At 42.0% G+C, this 16,674-nt stretch overlaps 1 long non-coding RNA gene across 1 annotated transcript in view; it reads right to left on the bottom strand.

Moving 5' to 3' along the window:
* LOC135330261 (uncharacterized) overlaps positions 1–16,674 on the bottom strand; it is a 342,066-nt gene that overhangs the window by 313,445 nt on the left and 11,947 nt on the right. Inside the window, exon 2 of the long non-coding RNA XR_010392159.1 lies at positions 5,071–5,225. This is a non-coding gene — a long non-coding RNA (uncharacterized LOC135330261). The remainder of the gene's footprint in view (positions 1–5,070; positions 5,226–16,674) is intronic.

The following is a 16,674-nucleotide window of genomic DNA, read 5'->3' as shown; positions in this document are numbered from 1 at the left end:
TTTCAAAAGTCAGATTCTGGATGCCAGTACTGTTCCAGAGCATCATGGCCTCAAGAAAACATACATGCAGTATCCAGGGAATCTTTTTCTTTAAATAAATACCATTTTTCCTTTTTCAAATATGACAAGTCACATTATGTAACATAAAAAGCATTCATTACAGAAGATCACAACTCTTCAAGGCCAAAAATACTTTCAGATAGGACTGATAATTTATCCATTATCAGACTTCTAGTAATGAATAGAGTATTACTTCAGCCCTGAAGCCTTGTATCTGACAAACAGCTAGCATTGTGCTACAAGATGAGATAATAAATAGAAAACAGGCAGGTTTTGGTAAGAAGAGGAGGCAAACAATATAAATAATGATTTGTTTCTGAAATAAGTACATTAATGAATCAGTTCTGAAGCAGCATTTAGGAGGGAGAAAACTTTAGGGACTAGATGGGTTTTTTTATATTACTTCTTTCACATCATATTAGTGAAGAATTTTTCAATAAACAGAAACATGAATCTCTGACAGCAAGAGTGGAAAGGAGCACACACCTCTGGCTCCCACAGTGAAATCTATAACAAATACCAATGCTTTAGGGATTCTGCACAAAGGTCTTGAGACCGAGGTTTCTAGAAATGAGAATTACACCACATGGCTCATTAGCACCTGTAAAGAACCCATCACTTGTTTGTTAAAGACCAAAAGGGCCAAATAGCAGAATATGGTTCACCTTCTGGCTTGCCACAAATGAATACAAGTAGGCGATCACCTGCGCACAAAGCCCAAGAGCAGGCTGCTGAAGAAGAATACGGGCCTGATGTTCAGCTGCTGACTGTAATACTTCCATTACTATCAGATGTGTGTTACATCAGTAAGATGCTCCTGTATTTTAAAGTGAGAATTACATATCCTTCTTAAAAAGCTACGTGAAAAAGAAATTACTATTTGCATAAACTATGCCAATAAGTAATTACTCTCACTGTTAAAAAGCTAGCCTTTTATTTCCAATTCGAATGCTTCTGACTCTCGTTTGCAGGCATAGGATCACGCTGTGCCATCGCTGGCTAAATGAGAGAGTCTTTGAGCGCACTGAACACTGTCAGCCAGCACCTCCCAGGCGCCGGGGGCAGGTGCGTGTTGCGTTCAGCGCAGCGCGCGTAGGCAGAGCTGCACGAGCTTCAGATCAATCAGCTCAGCAAACAACAGCAACCGCGACAGGGAGCTGAGCAGGGGCTGCGCAAGCGCTCCAGGAGCTCAGCACGCAGCCTGGAGCAGGCAGCCACGAGGAGGTCACTGCTGAGACACTTCCACCGTTAGCCAGACTGTGCCCTGGCCCCGGGGAGGTAATCACATCTCCAGGTTTCAGTGCAGCCTTGTCCCAAGAGGGCTAGGCACCCACATTTCATTGACTTTAAAGTCACTGCTGAGAACCCAAGACACACGGCAAATCACCCTGCTTAGCGATTTATCTCGAGCAGTCACATCTGTCTCACACGCAACAACCAGCACCCATTTTGGTTATGTGACATTTTAGTAACCTACAGTTATGTTGGCTGGAAGTCACACAAGAAAAGCACTAAACAGCGTCTTCAGGGAGGGAATAGTTCCTGTTTTGCAATATTGCTGTATACGGAGCAACGTATCGATCCCTCCTCAACCCTAAGCTGACTTGACTGTTTGAAAGATTTTGGCCAGTGGGTCCATGTTGTAACACACAGAGTCAACAGCTGACTGTTGCCTCACACCACCCTGCATAGAGGGACGAGACACAACTTTCCCTGCACCCACTGCTTGAGTTGTCCTCAGTCCTGCTATGAAATGGGGGGTTCCCTGTTCACTGGGGGTCCTGCACCAGCCCATGGCACAGCTGGATCCTTTGTAAAAACAGCTGCATCCTATCTTTTCTCTGCTTTTTGAAGTATGACCCTCTACTTGACTGAAAGCTTTAATTTGGCTCTGTATCCGTGTGCGTATATAGACACACATTTATTCGTGTGTATTCTGCAGGACACATGTATCCTCTATCCCAGACAAATCTATATTCTCTCTGAACATCACCAAAAGTATGTTCCACCATATTATTAGATCCATAACACTTAGATGGATGTTGACACACTGAGCTCATCCGTAGTCCCTGCAACCTCACTGAACTAAAGGAGTTACCCACAGCACGTGGGAAAACTGGGCCTCCACTGGGTGCTGGCAATTGTCTTGTGTAGTACAAGTGTTCAGCCACTCCAGATTTATGTAAAAGAAAAAAAAAAATAAAACAAAACAGACTATCTAGTTTACTAAGAAGAAAGCAAAGAAGAAGACAAAGCATAAAAGAAAAAGAATGTGAAATTAAAAGTAAAATAATAGAAGAAAATCAATCATTCCTCCTTTATGCCATTCCATTTATTGATTTCAGCTTTCCTGCTAAAATAGCACAGCAATAGGATTGTTAGGAAAAAAACATAGGTTGATGAAATAAAACTAGATTTTAAAAGATTTGGTTGATAAAACAGATTAGGTAAACTAGACAGATAAATCAATAGTTAGATGACTAAGTCAGATACCAGATCTACTGTCTTGGGGTCCAGTGAGCTTCTTCTAGTACAAGTTGAATTCACCTTGGAGAATTCTCAGAAGCTGCCACAGCTAATTAAATTAAGTTCTATTCACTACTACTGTTGGACACACACCCCCAGTGCCTTAATGATCATCCTCTGAAAGAAGATACTTCAATACAAAAAACATGCTAACAAATACCACACATCATTTCCATAACTGTGGGCCAGAGTTAAGGTTTAGTGGGGAAATAACTATTTCTCTGATCAGAAAAATGCATCAGATTTCTTGCTCCTTCTACAGGTAGAAGGAAAACCCCTACTACAGGTTAGAGCTAATTTAGTTTTATTGTCCTCTTCAAACAAAATTCCTGACTTGCTTCTCACAATGAGCTTATTCTTTGCTGATACACAGCCAGCTTAGGAGTACCATAGCCCTCCTCCCAGTCCTCAGCGTACGGCTGGGGCAAGTTAGTCTGGCCCGGGTACCACAGTGCTCCAGCTCTCCCTAAATGCTAAAACGGGCCCCTGAGTCTACAAGCTGCATCTCAGGGGGCTTTGAACCTGCCCTAGGCTGCTTTGGGGGCAGAACTCATGACTTTCTCACACTGACAGAATGTAAATTCTCCTTTTCTGGGCCATATAAAGAATGCATTCAGGCCAGCTGCAAGGATTGGATTCACACCAATGTACTTATTATGTGGGCTGCGTTAAGATTTATGATGTCCCTTAACCAATCATTCTCTAGGTTTTACGTTCTTGAGGTCTGTAAATGATGCAGCAGATAAGCATGCAGCAACCACTTAGCAACCTAACTGATTTTTAAAATGAAGGTCTCTGGCTTTGGAAGAGAGGATGTCTGCGCGTGCTTTCATTGTAGAAAGAAACGTATTCTGTCTCTGCAATGAAAAGAAACATCTTTCAATAAAAGTGTTTCAGCAGATCAATTCATTTTCCAAAAGTACTGCATGAACTACTAGTTAGACAACCCTGTCAACAAGAAGATATCTGCAGCTCAAAAGGCTTCCCTTTTGTTATCTAGTTGTTAAACAACACTAGGTGGAACACCCATACTACTGGAAAAAGATTTCAAAGGCGATACAAAATGACTGATGCTTGCTTTCCCAGAAAATCTGTTTGCAATCACTGTGAAGAAACATACTACAGATCATGGCCTGTACATCATTTCCAAAGGATAGCTTAATTTCCTTATCTTGGATTTGAGTCATGGCCATTCTGGAGAATTTAGCTGCTTTATACCCTGGGACCTCTCCTAAAATCTTACTTTGTTTCTGCTTGTGACTTTTAGAAATATGTGAAGAACATCAGCACTTCTGCTGCATCCAAACAAAAGTACTGCTCTAAAATACATTATCACTAATGTAGTGTATTACCCACCTTGTGTCCCAAGTCTATTTTTAAAAATGATTTATGGGCAAAAATTGACACGCATAATTAACCTAATTTGAGTATTCCATGGTAAATGTTATTATAGAACTCTGCTCTAAATTAAACAAAATTAAATGCTGATAAAAATTTACTATCCTGCAGTCCCTGAATGAGTCTATGGTTTAACAGAAGGTATCATGTAAAAACCATTAGTTTAAAACTGAACGAATCTCACTCTTGCACTATTAATTTTAGTCCTTTAGTTTTATCCTTCAGGTTTTTGCAGATTATGCTTAATTAACTTTTTATGATAGTATTTAAATTAGCTATACTTTGTGTGATAAGAATACCTTGACAGCTATATGTTTCTAATTTGACCGGCAGGATTTAATTTCTAAAGTTTTCCTTAGTCCTGATGTCCATTTGCATTCTTCCCCCCCCCCCGTCCTGGCTTCCTCCAAGCCAAACATTTTCCTCTTGTGCCCCTGGGTGTTCTAGGAAGGCAGACAGCTACAAACCTTCAGCTCCAATAATGCCAGCACTTATTTAGTTGCATTTTAAGTGGCGATAGAAGAAATTTACTTTAAAGAAGCTCAGACAGAAACACTCAAAAATAATGCTACATAAAATGTATGTTTAGCTTTACCATAAATCATGCTATCGTGAACAGAGAATACCCTCGCTTTTACTCTTCTAAGTGGTGATGGAGGCTTAGCTGCACTCATGGACCACAGCTTTGGTCATGGAGCACGTGGAGGTGAACACCACCCTTCAGTGCACACAAAAGTAATGAGGCAGAGCTTCTATACACTCATCATGTTTGTTCAGCCCTCACGACAGCAAGATCTTCCCAGAGCTCAGCTACCTTCTACCTCCTCAACAGAAGGAACCATTTCAGCATCAAAAAATAAAAATAGATCCAACTCTGCGTGACCGAACCCTCAATGTTAACAACATTGCTACCTAAGAGAAATGCAAAAGTTGTTTGGACAGCGGTAAACAACAGTCAGACAGAGCTCTGCAGAAGCTGACCTTGCCTATGTACACATTTCAGCACAACGAGACATTTATGCGGACACTGCATCCTTTTATCAGCTGGATCAAAGGAATATAGTGCTGTCCAATCCATTTCTTTACCTGAAATACCAGTAGAAAGGACGGAAGGAAAGCCTTTTCAAGTGGATCCTCGTAAGGGAGCTTGGACACAGCTGCAGGTCTGCAGAAGGTTCAGGTGCCCTCCCATTTACTGCAGGAAGTTTCGCCACATGCAATCCTGCCCATTTTATGGAATCCTGAAATATAATAAAAGAAAATTGCAAAAGGGTTAAAAATCATAAATCACACATCCTACAATAAAACAGATTTAGTCTTAAAATGGAAGAAATACTGAGGATTAAATTATTTTTGTTATTGTTAGTGAAGACTATAAAAACTTCTCAGAAACAAATTGAACAGATGCTTGTTTTCCACCAACAGCCTCCATGTGCTTAGAACCACAGTATTCTTAATGAAATTTTTAATTTTGACAGTAATATCTTTGAATATTCTCAAAGCTTAATATTATAAAATAGTGCTATAATGGCTTGTCAAAATAATCTGATTAGCAGTACTTATAAGGGCATCAGTTAGGGAATTATAATAGAAATGACCAGAAATCCCAACTCATCTTTTTCAAGTTGGAATTGTTATATGACCCTTAACATATCTAACTTGGTTACTGACCAGTTCTTTTACACTTCACCTTATTACTGCTGGAATCCAAAATGGATACCGTTTCTAGCATACTAGACCTGGCTGTTTTCCCCTGTTCCTGCTGAGTAGGCAAGCTGGTTTCAGCTTGAGAATATTTTGGTGAGAGGGCTGCTTCTCAGCATCTGCTGGGTCATAACTACAGAGTGATTTCCCCAGGATGGTTACAAGATAAAGCAGGCAGGCTAGTCAGCCGTGTTATCAATACCGCATCAGTCGTAGCATTCCCTGTGCATTACAGCAGCGATCGGAGAGAACACGGTCCCAGGTCTCCTAGGTCTGCTGGCATTCCTGTTAACATAGTGCACGTGTGCGGGAAGCACTACATTCACTTAGAAAGTGGAAGTCCTTCTGTATCCTGCCTTCCAATCACCAAAGCAAAAAATGCTGAAGATATTTAGATTATGCAGTGAGGCTTTCCTGACCTAATTCTAAAACCTGTTACAAAGGTCACTGCCATTAACTGTTTGCTGAGGACGCAGGCTACAGAGATCCCTCAGATGCATTTGCATCATATCATCAAATTTCTGTGTGACACATATTTACTAAGACAATTCTTTTAAATAACAGGATACTACCTTGTTTCTGAAAGGACCAGGAGAATGGTAGAAAATGCAAGCAGAAAGTCACTGTTATTGTCTTCGAGATTTGTTCAAACACTATTCTCGAGTGCCCTGCTGTAAATTTATCATAATTCCGCACTCTTTAGCGGTCTCATGCCCCTGTCAGCTCCAAGTTGAGAACCTAGCAGAGGCATTGAAAAGCCAAAGCAATTTGCAGTTTCACATTTACAGTGACGAAGCACAGTTCAGTCCATCAGTGATCATTCTTCTGAGATGCAGCAGGTAAACTGTATCCCAGCCCCCGTCCTAGACATCACCATTTTTGCTGATCTGTGCCATCTTGTCTCTCCTCCCAGAACTTTAAAAGCAAATTCAGAAAACGAAAAATGCAAGAGTCTCTCTCTCTCTCAGGACTACTGAAAGCTTCTAATGGTTCAAAATATCTATTTTGTAGAATGAATTATCCCTCTCAGCAAATTCCTGTTACGAAATTTTTGGCTGGGAAAAAATTCTAAAGACTCACATAGTTTAGATTAAACAGCTGCAGCAGTCTGTGCTTATCTTAGCTTTAAACTTTTGGGAATTTACTCAAAATAATAATCAGAGATGAATTTAGGTTATCACAGCTTAAAAAGACCTCTACTGCTCAAAGCACGCTGATACATCAGAGAGGAGAAAAAAATGCCCCTCTCTCTAGCGTCCAAATGAAACCAAGGAAAAGGCAGCATAAACAGCAATTTATTTTCTCTGTTTCGAGATTACAGATGGGAAGAGAAAATGACACAGATTTATGGACACTCTTGGGCTATTTTGAATAGACAAAAAGCATTTAAAATGTGTACAAAATATTAGAGGAACGAAATTTTGATTCTGAGAAGTCATTAAGTCCTTATTTGGCTTAACTTAAAGAGACTATCCAATAATTAGTGGTATTTTTTATATTCAAGAGGCAAGGAGAAAGACATCAATGATACAGAAATGACCACAGAGCGCAGACTATGAAATAACCAAAGCAAAAAAAACCTGTGCAGATTTTATAGGAGAGGTAGTATTTCATTTATAGTTTTACATCATGTCACATTTATGATTCCTAAAATGTTCAAGAGCAAATGAGCAATACCCACAGTAATTTCAAAACGTTCAGATTAATAGCCGTTGAAGTAGATGAGTTTATCAGTACAAAAGTTAAAGTATGTGCAGATAGCAGATCTGGGAAAATATAATGGATCGAAAAGGAAAAGCAGTGAAAAGGCCCAAAGCACATGCTGTAGAGATGCAAACAACAGCCAGCTCCGCAGAAGAGTCTCTCCAGAGCTTGGGAGCGCCGCGGGAGCGCGTACGCAAGCAGGGCGTCCAAAGCTTGCTCCTGCCCGGACACAGCACAAAAGCCACCCGCGCCCGCTCTCCGCAGCAGGCCGGGCTCAAAACTACGAGTCCTGCTCCACAATGCACCCACCCTCTAGTCCAGAGAAAAACCTCCACATCTTTCAGGCTAGATATGGCTTTTGATAATGCAACTATGGAGGATGTATGGGTTTTTTTGAAAACTTACTAATGGAAGCTGTTTGGACTTCTCAGTTAAGTCTGCTCCTTTTCCAAAGCGCAGTCTGGGCCAGCGCTGCTGCTCCTCAACTTAGTCCATCCCCTGTTGCTAATTCAGGAGACATCTAGATTCTTCTCTCCCTCCAGTCATATTATTAATATATTTCTTATTCATCAGCTGGACTGGTAGTCAATCCGCACAGCACGTTGCCTTCTCGCATTCATACAAAGGTAGCATTTTGGGGTATAAATCCCAATAAAATGAGACCACTCACAGGAACGTGCCAGTCGATGAGCCTGTTCTTTTTGTTCCACCTCACAAAAAAGCACAGCCTGGGAGGCAAGGTGACAGAGACGGGCTTGAGACACCACGCGGCACTCTGCAAGGGCTATACCCCAGTATAAACCCACTAAAGAGTGCTAACACGAAATAAAAAAAATAGGCATGAGGTGGAGGAATGGCTCACGCACACCTGGAAGCTAAAAAAAATATCATGTAAAACTTCAGATTCACCGAAAAGTAATAGATGGCAGAGGGGCATAACGTCTTCTGTCTGTTCACTGATCATTTCTGACCAACACAAAGACAAAAACGCTCCTTTTTCCTTTCTCCCACTGTCTTTCTCCTGCTTTCTTATCCCCCCTTCCTCTGCAGCGAGTTGGGCAGCACTTCCCACTCTCTCGGCAGTCTACACTGAGTGCAGAGGAAAAGCGAGCTAATCTACCAATTAAAGAAATCGCCTCCCCTCGCCTCCCTCGGCCACCCCACGAACTTCAGACTGAGCCTCCGAGTTTTTCCTGTTTACAGGAGCAAACTCTGCACCTATAAAACTGCCATTATCACACGAGGAGAGACTGGCTTTGCTCGTTTGTGTTAATTACCAGAGCTCCTGGCAAAGGCGCATCTTGCTCCTCTCGGAAATGTTGGAAGTTTGGAGAAAGAAAGAAAAAAAAAATTGCAAGCACACAGTAATACGTAAAGGCAATTGCTTCATGCAGCACAGGGTGAGGAGACCATGCTCAGACCTTTCATTGAAGCCGCAGTCACTGGCAAATAGCATTACGTGCTCAAAGCAAACAGATTAAAAACATTTGTACAGAATGCCACAAGAGATTAGAGCACTTCTGCAGATTGATATTTTTCCCCTCAAAGGAAAAAAATTACCAACCAATCAGCATAGTTTAATGCAAAGCCCCAAACAAAATGTTAGCTAGGAATTGTTTATTACAGTTTGGAAAATTCACTTTGGCATGCGCCAGCTCCTTCGGGCAGCGACGTTCCTCCCCGGACCCTGGTGCTGTCTAGCAGCAGAGCCGGCCGGAGGCCTCCAGCTGAGAGGACATCTCCCAAGGCAACATGTGAACCAGACAGCAGCAACTCTCCTTTACTCAAGAGCCCTGTCTAATCCTCCATCCATACACAGATACATAATCTTGCCATTTGCCTCATCTCTTCATGGCTATCACACACACATTTTAGCCGTGCACCTATTTTATATGTGTATGTGTGTTTATGAATGGACAGGGATGCATGAGTGTCCTTATTTATACACACACCTATGTAGGAGTATACATATGGACACCCTACACATACAGGTGCAAAGCTAAAATGCTTTGACAGTCATAAGGAAGAGGCGAGGGTAACAGCAGGATCACCAAGTGTATCACACATCAGACAGCAAACATCGGAAATATAAAGAAAATGGGCCCTTTGCTTTCCTCTAGCAACAAAACCTATTGATGGATATTATCACAGGTCCCGAGAGATAAGATGTCTCAGGCCTTCAGGGACTTGCCGGGAAGACATCTGAAGCGCACTCCATTTACATGTCTAGACCACAGAACAGCTGGAAAGTCCTGTGGTGAACTGCAAGATACTTAGACATGAGAAAAATAATCAGATGCTCAATAAGACAAATATTTTCTATTTCACTGGCACTGCAAAGAAAATATTCCTCCCAGCTAGAAAATACTTAGGTAGATCATTCTACAGAAATATCTTCTTACATTAATACATCTTATAACTTGTTACTTTCATTAAAAACTTTTCCAAAAATCAAAACGGCTTGGAAGAAAGAAAGAAAAGCCAGAGGTGGGGCGTGAAAACAGACAACCAATAGACTTAAAGGTTATGCTTTAAAAGATTAAGCAGTAAGGCAAATACTATCGTGAACTGACTTTCATGACTTAACTAGAGCTGGTGCCCTTTGCTAATTTTAGGATTTCTGGAAGAATCAAGCTTTCAGCAAGTTGATGAATATTAGTCATAACTGTTATTATTTAGATAACATCAAAGTCACAGATAGCCATTGTAGAAGCCAGTATAGTTTATTACTTTGCCAACACGATACTTGCCAGGACTAAAAGTCATTTTCCAGCAAGTCAAAGCTGCAGCCAGACTGGCTACTGAAGAGCCTGCAGTAGAGCCAACATTAGAAACAGGCATTCCTGTTCTTTTTATACCTTTCTCTGGAAAAGCTTTAAGACCAAGGGTGAAGATTCTTCCAGCCAGATAAATGCCAAGAATTCATCTGCATTTCAAGAAGTGTTATTCCTTTCAAGAGGATTTATTCGGGTACGGTATCCGGAACAAAGGGGAACCTAGCGTAAAACGCCAGCCTGGTTTCGTTTTGCAGCTCCCGGCCGCAGCCCGCATTTCCCGCCTCTAACACGAACACGCCACATCCGACTGCGACTTCTCTTCGGAAATGACTTCTTATGATTCTCCTCCGACTTCCAGTTCCCTCCAGCATAGGTCTAGAGAAGCCAGAATCGCAGGACCGTCATCTCTGTCAAGCTGACTGTGTTTGGAGACTACAGATGAGTTACTGCAGTTAACATAATCACAATACACTTTCCTTCAGCTTGTTTGTGGCCAAGGATCATTTGCAATGCCAAACAGACCACTGAAACCAAAATCAGAGTTGAATAAAGCACAGCAATACGCTGCACTGTTCCACTTATTTCCCTTAACTAAGCACGCTGGTAACGCAATATAAATACAACGCAAGTTCACGCATGTAGCGCCCAAGCGAAGTCTTCTGCACAGATAATGATACTAGGAGAAAATCCCGTCGTACTCTGAAAGATAGTAATGATTATTGCACTCCCATAAACAGCCGAGTAGAAAGTTCTTCACCTGACGAGCCCACTACTAAGTGGGTTTGACGTTACAGAGATGACAATTGCTTTAATACCTGTCAGCAGACGCTGCTTGCCACCTTTGCTACAGAAACTCCTTCCAAACAAAACCTTACAGAAGGACCCTCTCAGTCAAAGACCAGAAGCGGGTCACGATTATTCCTTGCAAACCAGACCAAGAGATGTGTTAGACAGCGAGCAAGTGAATGAGCAAACGAATGAACGAACGAAAGCATTCTGTTCAAGGCAAGCCATAATTAAATATCCACTTTCAAACTCTGTTTCTGGCGAAATACTTCTCTTTGGCCATAATTTCGGAATGGCTTATTTTCTGAGGCCATGGAAACCACTCTTCCAGCATTAATACTGCTGTGGGCAGGCAACCCAGGCATGTACCATGCTGGTAACATTCAGCAGCTCTGACACTACGTCTGCGAACACACACAGCGTCTCTATGCAGCAATGGTTTTTCTTCAATGTAGATGGCTCAAGGGCGCTGATACATCATATATAAAAGTACATAAGCTGCCTCATTCAAAAAGAAGTTGCAAGTAAACCTAAGGGTCTGTTCCAGACACAGTCTTTTAAATACATCTGAATCCAAAATTCAGGTCCCCACAGTGCAATGCTCTTTACACAATAATTAACGTGTCCATTTGGGATGCTCTGTCAGGAATGCAAACCCAGAACTGCTGCATCAGGAGAACAGTATCTGTCACAACAACTGGCACAGCAGGACTTCCAGCAGTAAATAACCTTTGCACTTCACATACCCCCGTGTCTTTTTGCAGCAATTCAGTTTCTGTAAATACTACAGCAAACATCAACCAGCCCACGAATATCCGTATTTTGACCTCTCTATCTTTCATAGCCACAATGAACAAACAGTTCCTGCAATACCAAAGTCATACCTTACGGTATTTGCTGGAAAAATTTCAAGCGCACTGTCTGAAAGCTGGAGAAGTCAAGCTAGCCTTGTCTCTGTATCAGACAGCTTTTGAATTCCTGAGCCAGGAAGAGGTTATCTTCCAAGTATCTGCATCTTCACAGTCCTAAGTCAATGCTACCTACTGGAAATTGAAAATTCTGGCAAAACAGCACACTGTGCTTCTACATAAAAAAGTCAGCCCTCTAAGTGTGGTTGCAAATCTGCTTACAAATAAGCAAAGACACCAGTATTAGATAACCAGGCTTAAATAAAATAAAATAAATAAAGAGTTTTCAAAGCACAACTAAAGTGTGTGATGGTAATATGAAACAAACTGTGCATGAAAGTACATTTACTAAATAACAGATTGCTATGGCATTGCTGTAGTGATCTATGAAAACCGTATGAGATTTGGCACTACAGGAACACTACAGAATGTATCAGCTGTTGAGAAGAAATGACTCTAAATTGCATTTACGGCACATAAGCTATCCAGGCCCATGCTGCCCTCGCCTCCCTGGCACACCTGGCTGAACCACTGCCCAGAAAGCGCAGAGGATTTTGACAGCCCTTGTTTTAGGAGGTGGCTGTAGAAAAGGGCCTCGAGAGGGAAGTTTTTTGCCTGCATAGAGGGAGACCCTCCATGGTCAATGCTTGTCTTCTAGGGCCTTATACTACACTCTGGTCCTTTTGTACAGGGGAAGTCAGCTGGAGAGGATTTTCACCGAGAGGGTAGTGCAGCCATGGAAAAGGTCGACAGCAAAGGTGGCAGAAACTACATCTCTGCAGGTTTTCAAGACTCGGTCAGAAATGGCAAGGCTGATCTGCTGCAGTGTTGGCAACAAACGCATTTCAAGCAGGAGGCTGGACTAGAGACCTTCAGAAGTTCCTTCCAAGCAACACTGCTATGATTAAAAGATACTTCGATTTGTTATTGTTGAGCCAATGAAGCTGATTGAGGGCCACATTTTTTCTCTGTCATTTTCAAACTGTTTTCACTACGTATATAACCATCTGCAAACCTTGTGATAATGTCCCAGAAATGTGGAATTGAAGTTGTTCCCATTTCTTACACCAATATCCTCTTCTAACAGCTGCCAAGTCAGAGGCTACTGTACATAAAAATGGACCAGGAGAAGCCACAAATACAGCATGTAAATTCAAGCATTCACAAACCTTCAATATATTCATGCAGACCTCTGGCTTGCGACCAAACCAATCTAAATCCCAAACAAGGTGAAGTGCTGCACGTTCTCCCAGAACAGGACACACTCTGGACTATTTCATTTCCTGGCTATGGGACAAAAAAGTATCACTGATGTAAACAAAAGGAGAAGATTACTCCTAACGTTGCTTGCTAGAGGCTTCAGGGAGAAAAAAGAAAGAAGATGTGAACTTATTGTCAGAAACAGACCTTTGATTTGTTAAAGCAGATAAGGATCAAAGTATAGTGAAGATGACAGCAGGAAGAAAAGTTCTGCATCTCAGAAAGTGAAACAGTTTGTCTTAAATAGAAGCTTGTGACAATATATGACAATATTCTAATGATAATATTCTAATCAGTTTAATCAAGAGCTAATTTTCAGATCTTTGCAGGAAGAAATCCAATGGCCTCTTATTCAAATCATCATTTTTTCACCCCCAGTAAAGGGATTTTGCATCCCTTCCAGCCCTGAGCCGATGCGCTGCGTGCTGGGTATGGCCATTTATACTGCTGTGGAATCTGAATGAAAGCGACAGCGCTCCTGAAGTCGGGCAAGTCACAGAGTACGCACAAAGGCAGGAAGGATATACTTACCTGCTTAAGTATCAGTGCAGAAAAAACCATGAAGAAGCATTTACATGTCTGGACACCGCTCCCACCCGCACCCTAGAACATGCTACCAGGAATCCACTGAGGTTAATGCAATGATGCCTACAGCAAATTCGGCACCTCCTCAGGAGCTGCAGTAAAAATTGTGACTAATTAACTAAATACATGCATACATGCTCACACACTTAACTAATAGAGGATCTTCTATTCACTGACAACTCCTGAAAGAGAGCTAAATAAAAAGAGAGTCAATATATGCATAAACAGGATTTAAATGTACAATGTCCTGATTTTAACATCAGCAGAAGTCTATGGTGATCACTTGCGGGATTTCTGCTCACGGGAAGGAGACACTTGTCAGAATTTTGGACAGGATTTACACCTTTCCAGTGATACCTGTGCTACTCCGGTGGTTTAGCTGCACTTGCAAGGCTAAGCTTTCCACCGTTGTAGCACTTGTAACCATGCCAGCCCGTCTCCCCAGCGTGGCATTTCAACCCCACAAGCATCAGTGCAGCGCTCCAGCTCCAATCAAATAAATCAAAACCTGATATCACACCCAGACACCTCCACTCACACACGCGTTATACCATTTCGACGCTTTTAACGACAGAAGGGAGTTATCACAACCTACAAGAGACCCAAAGCAAGGCGAGCTCTCAGTGCCGCAGCGCCCGGGCTCCCTCGCCCGCCTCCCCGGAGCACAGCTCCGACCTCCGCACGCCGCCGGCAACCGAGCCGCGAGCCCAGAAACGCGGCCTGCTGCTCTTCGGACCATGGCAGCGCGGCAGGCGCCTGCCAGCCCCGGCATGCCAGGTTTTCCTACGTTTTACATACGAAGTTCTACAAACAAGGAGGCCTCTAAAGAATCCACACGGATGCGATAAGCCAGCACATCACAAACAAAAACATGTAATCTGAAAAGTTTTCAATTCACATCTTGAAGCTTCCATTTCACCTTTAAAAAGTAGACAGACTTCTGCAATACTTTGTATGAATGAACTAGACAAAACCTAGCAGCTCGTCTTCTTGCATTTTGCTTAAAAATACTGACAGTTTTAAAAGAGCGATCCCGATCAAATCTGTGTGGCATTTTCTAGCAGGTGAACCTGTCTATATACGCTGATAAAATTTAATGATTTGCTATTTCGCATAGCTTCAAAGATGCTTCTGCTGGAAATGACATCAGCAATTGAGTAATGTTGAACGATAAACTCCAAACCTATTGTGTTACCTGCTCTCACTGGCTCTGTCCGTTGAGCCACCAAATCTGACAAAACAAACAGTGGCGCTGGCAAACCACAGGCAAACATGAGAGAAAGAATCAGAGCACATATATTAAAAACACCTCTTCTTTTTCCTGAACGTATTTGCTAACATTTTATTTTTATATATGAGTATGCACACAGCAAAAATATTAACGTGTTGTATTATGAGAAGAACAGAACTGGCTCATGCAACTGAAGCTGAAGACGCTGCCTGCCGAGGGGACCTGGCTGTCCGCGGGGTGCCCAGCTCCCTCCCTCCGCACGCGAGCAGGACCAGCACAGCACGTCCAGCCTCCTCTACGGAAACGTTCTTGAGAAACACAAATATCCCCCCAAAAGACAAGAAATACAGCTCATACAAGAAGTGCTAATGGTTATTACTATCAACCAGCTAAACAGTGCCATAGACGTATTTTTCAGGATAGATGGCTTTTTCCAGCCAATACTGCTGTTGAGTTTGTCATCAAATATTGAACAAGCATCTCTGAATAAGAAGAGCTGAGCTCTGGCAACGCATATTCTACTGCAACTGTTCCTTTCCTAAAATCTCATTCCTTGAAATGCTTATTCAACTAAAAACTCTCTGTGAGCAGACAGTAAGTTATATTCAACATAAAAACTTCACCCAAAAAACAATGTTATGGGTGTTTTGTAAAAATTCCAGTTAAATCAGTAACTAGATTGTTTTGGCATCCTAAAGAAGCTTCGAGAACCCCAAGTCTGCTGCACTCGCTTTCTGAATCCACCTCTAACGGCGTAACCCGTCAGAGTTCAGCCAACTTCCATGGCTGATCCAGCCCTTCGGCAAAAGTCTTAACATATTAGGATAAGTTTCTCAGCTTCCTTAACTAGCTGCAGCCAGCTGCAGTTAGATCTGGCTCCTTGGAAATAATTCATTTATTCCGGGCACTATGACAACGGAAATTTTGCCTTTGCCCTGATGGAGCCAGCATCTCCCCTCGGTATTTAAACGAGGGAATTCAGCAGCTGCACAGCAATGTCCACCTACAGACACCCACACAGAAAGAGAACCACTGCCTACCAGTAATGTAACTTTGAAGAATATAAAACATGTTTATATGTCATTTTTAGTTTGGTAATAGAAAAAAAACCTAACAACAACAACTCAGGAAGGTGGTAGAGGTGGGAATGTGCTTCAATCAATTGATATTCTAGAGAAGTAAGGAAAGGGCATCTATAAACAGATCATTTACTGTGGAACGATCTGTTTTTACAAATATTACCATCATGTGGAAACAAGTTTGATATCTTTTTTTATGTGGCCATTCATTTTTAATTGTGTGAACCAGATATATTTATTAATTCACATCATAGATGTATGTAGGTATCTGGATGTGCAAGAGGAACGGCAGATATATTGTGCAGCTGCAGTGAACATTAAGAAAGCTCCCCAATAAACGTGTCTGAAATCTGCATTTGGTATTTTGCAGAGAACAAAATCTGCAGGTCTTAGTGAAAGAAGCTTTGAAGCTGGTTCCCTGCTCTTATTGCCAGAGAAGCCATTTCCAATCTGGAAAACCAGACGTATTTTCTCTTACAAAATACATGCGGAAGAATAGAAAATGAATTAAATATATGCAAATAGCAGGCTGATATAAATGAGTGAAGAACATGAGAAGCAACCACAGGCAGGGAACGCGAGCTCTGTGCAAGACCCACGCCATGCCGAGCACTGCAGAGCCCGCGGGGCCGATGCAGAGCCTGGAATTGGCACAG

This window comes from Dromaius novaehollandiae, chromosome 18 (assembly GCF_036370855.1).
Source record: "Dromaius novaehollandiae isolate bDroNov1 chromosome 18, bDroNov1.hap1, whole genome shotgun sequence".
NCBI classification, from domain to species: Eukaryota; Metazoa; Chordata; class Aves; order Casuariiformes; family Dromaiidae; genus Dromaius; species Dromaius novaehollandiae.
The sequence above is the reverse complement of the archived record's forward strand: the minus strand, read 5'-3'. Positions and strand labels throughout refer to the sequence as shown.